Source organism: Equus caballus, chromosome 14 (assembly GCF_041296265.1).
Source record: "Equus caballus isolate H_3958 breed thoroughbred chromosome 14, TB-T2T, whole genome shotgun sequence".
Taxonomy (NCBI): Eukaryota; Metazoa; Chordata; class Mammalia; order Perissodactyla; family Equidae; genus Equus; species Equus caballus.
Window position 1 is genome coordinate 11,155,766 of NC_091697.1, and position 4,211 is coordinate 11,159,976.

Below are 4,211 nucleotides of genomic sequence, written 5' to 3' on the forward strand. Positions count from 1 at the left end.
TCCACTGCAGCAGCCCAGGGTTTCGCTGGTTTGGATCCTGGGCATGGACGTGGCACCACCCCTCAGGCTGTGTTGAGGCGGCATCCCACATGCCACAACTAGAACTACCTGCAACTAAGATATACAACTATGTACCAGGGGGGATATGGGGAGATAAAGCAGAAAAAAAAAGATTGGCCACAGTTGTTAGCTCACGTGCCAGTCTTTCAGAAGAAAAAAAATAAGATTGGCCAAAGTTGTTTGCTCAGGCACCAATATTAAAGAAAAGATAATATTGCATTTAGAACCTATAAATAAAAACTGAAATGCCAGGGTTCCCATCAGACATAGATTTATGCATGATCCGGGTGAAGAATATGAGTGAAGTTACCATGCTTATATTGACAGGCTTCACAGGTGATTTTGATGTGCAAGTCTTCCTGTTTTTGCTATTTCTAGCAATCTATCTTTTCACTCTCACAGGAAATCTGGGATTGATTATATTGGTCATTAGGGATTCCCAGCTGCACAACCCTGTGTACTATTTTCTGAGTGTGTTATCATTCTTGGATGCCTGTTATTCTTCAGTTGTCACCCCAAAAATGTTGATCACTTTCCTGTCAGAGAATAACACTATTTCATTCCTTGGATGTGCAGCACAGATGTTTTTTGATGTTACTTTTGGGACCACTGAATGTTTTCTCTTGGCAGCAATGGCATATGATCGCTATGTAGCAATCTACAACCCTCTGTGGTATTCAGTTAGCATGTCACCCAGGGTCTATGTGCCATGCATCACTGCTTCCTATCTTTATGGCATTTTGAATGCTTCAGTGCACACCGGGGCCTCATTTAGCCTAACCTTCTGTGCATCCAACGAAATTAGATATTTCTTTTGTGACATCCCTCCAGTCCTCGCTATTTATTGTTCTGACACTCACACAAACCAGCTTCTAATCTCCTACTTTATGAGCATTATTGAGATAGTCACTATCATGATTGTCCTGGTTTCCTATGGTTCCATTCTCTTGGCCATTCTGCTGAAGGGAGACAAAAAATATTTTCTACATGTGGCTCTCACTTAATTGGAGTGTCCATTTACTATGGAACAGTCTTCTGCATATATGTGAGAACAAGTTCCAGTTACTCTTTGGACCAGGACATGATAGTGTCTGTGTTTTACACCATTGCCATTCCCATGCTGAATCCCATCATCTACAGTTTAAGAAACAAAGATGTAAAAGAGGCAATGAAAAGGGCTTTTGGGAAAAATTGGTTTCTCAATAAAGTATACTCTTCACATTAACCGTTACATTGAAACCAATGAAGATGACTGTTCATTGTCTCCATATCAAAAATTTACAATACAAGAATTTCTTTTACTACTTTTCTGCTCTTCTCAGAAATTTTTAAATAAAGATCATAGTCAAGCCAGTACCCATTCTTTTTTAGTGTGAAGAACACTGTCATCCATCTGCTTCACGTACACACGCACGTATATACACACATACATACATAAATATGCTAGTACTTGTTCTATTATTTTTCTGGGGCTGCCATAACAGAGTACCAAAGACTAGATTGCTGAAACAGCATAAATTTGTTTTCTCACTCTTCTGGATTCTAGGCTTTTAGAGCAGGTTGCTGATGGGATTGATTTCTCCTGTAGCCTCTCTCTCCCTGGCTTGCAGATGGTCATCTTCTTCTGTCTTCGCATGATCTTTTCTCTCTGTTTATATTTTCATCTCCTCCTTTTATAAGATAAACAATCTTATTGGATTAATGTCTATCCTAAATTCTTAATTTTTAGATAATTACCCCCTCAAAGACTCTATCTCCAAACAGTAATTTTCCAAAGTTCTAGGGGTTAAGATTCCAATATACAAATATTGGTTTATTTACACATACAAACCCAGGCATATATGTATCTAAACTTTACATTAAATTGTAAGTATTATCTTTCATCTCCATAGCACTCAAATTAGATAGGCTCCCATAGTTGCAATCGTAAATAACTTTATAATTATGTCTGACTAGCTTGAGGAAATACCACCTAATCAATAACAAAGCCACAGCTTACCTATTCTGATACTAGTTTCCAAAGAGTCACTGGCATCTGACTCCAGTTTGAGGCACTCTTCTCCATCCTCAGATCCGTGCATTGGCGGCAATCTAATCCCAGCCTGTGGTTCAAGGATCACAGAGAATGTGTTCAAATGCCTGATCCCATTATCCTGCTGTTTGTGAGGGTGCATTTCTCCCCCTTTTATTGTTTCATTATTTCATCCAGAGCATGGACATTAACCCCAGTCTGTATTTCCTCATAGAATACAGAGATTAGGCCTTATCATTTATCAAGATTATACTTACACTCAAGAATGACAAAACACAAGCACAATTCAGAGAATAGGTACTGGCCATACCAAGAGATTGGGCTCTTCTCACAGCTCAGTTCCAGGCATCTTTATGAGTTTCCTGACAGGGCTGAACCTGACTCAGCTGAAGCTCTTTTCTTTTTTTTTTTTACACCTACCAGTTTGTGATGCCCTTGATGATCCCACCTTTCCTCATTGTCCAGGCCGGAGAACAAAGTTACAGAAGAGAGTCTTTATGATGCACATTTTTAGCCTTGTTTCCAAGGGGCCTTATTTGCAGTGCAACACATATATTCTTCAAAGTGGTAGTGTTTTTCTCTTCCTTTCTTTCACCACTGTCATTGTTATTATTACCATATTTAGTAAAAGCCCATGTAATAACAACAGGGCAGTTCTAGCACATACAGTGCAACCTTAGGATATTTCCCTACAGTGGGGTTATTAGGTTCAAATAACACCTCAGCATTACACATACAGAGCACATCTTACCACAATAAAGTCCCCTCACAATTTTTCTGCATTTCCTTTCACCTGTTTGAGAGAATCTCCACACAGCTATGTACATGATTCTTTCCTTTAAATGTCTCTTGTTAGTGAGGATCTCATTGATGACCTTGTATAATAGCAATTTATCTCTATTGAATCTCCTCATATTCCATCTTCCTTAAATTTTCCCATTATGTTTATCATTATTTTACATAATATGCATTTTAATTTATATCTAATTTATTCTCTAATGTATTTTCCAGAGTCTGGAACTGTGCCTGACATGTAGTATTGCTCAATAAATATTCCCTCAATGAGTAATATTTTAGATAGCATACTGTCAAAAACAGTTTATTTAATTCACTTTAGAGATATCTGTGAAACAGAGACAGCATGTGTCATTTAAACATTTGATTTCTTTTAGAATTTCTGGTTTATTTTCCCTTTTAAGTTCTTCCTCATCTTTCCATCGGTCTAATTTGGTATTCTTTCAGATTGGTATCTGGATTTTCCAGTGTCACCATCTCAGTGGCAACCTACACCATTTACTCTCTCACACTTTCATTATCAATATTTCTGATGTTTTTTCTTATTTTTCTTTGAATTAGGAGTAGTTGAGTAATTTATTTTTCAAGGGCCAAATGAAACACTTGAGAAGTTTTTTTAATTGTCATTTATTTCAAAACAGAATGCAGTCTGTTTTATTTTCTGTATTCAGACCTTATGTTTTGCTAATATGGGCACTTTTCACGAGTCATTGTCACCTGAAAGCTAAACCTGAAAGTCAGAGGGGCTCAGTGGCAATGGCTTCTCTGCAGCAGGAGTGCAGAGAAAGCTGAGGCCAAGGCCAAGGGCCTATTGTCAGAGCCAGTGGTGGAGACTCCAAAGAGGCTGAATCACCACCCAAGGAGGACTGCATGCTGAGAATTGGCTGAGACAGGATAGGACCCTGACCCCTGGGATGGAGACCTCTGGATTGATGTCCCTGACTTCCTGGATTCCTACATTTCTTGGAACCCTCCGAAGGTGATAAAGTTGCCCATCTCCCCTGTAATGCCTAGTGATTCTCCCTCCCTCAGGGGCTATGCAGAAGCTTCTATCCTGCAAGTCAATATGTGCTTCTTCATGATAAACACCCATTTTCCCCCGGATCATTATGCCAATTAATGGAATTAAGTCACTATACAACCTAGGCAGAGAGGTGCCGGGTCTGATAAAAGAGAGGAAGAAATATGCCCCAAAGCGTTATAACATCTCACCTGCATTCCTACTTCCAGTAGGAGCTGGCAGAGCACACTGGGATGGGATCTGGAGGGTGTTTAGCCAAAGAGGCCCAAGAACAGCTGGTAAGGGACAGTATACTGACTTGGA

The 4,211-nt window shown here is 39.3% G+C and overlaps 1 pseudogene; it reads left to right on the forward strand.

Moving 5' to 3' along the window:
• The first annotated feature begins 305 nt into the window (after positions 1 to 305).
• Positions 306 to 1,285, forward strand: LOC138917535 (olfactory receptor 5T1-like; annotated as a pseudogene).
• Positions 1,286 to 4,211: the final 2,926 nt, after the last annotated feature.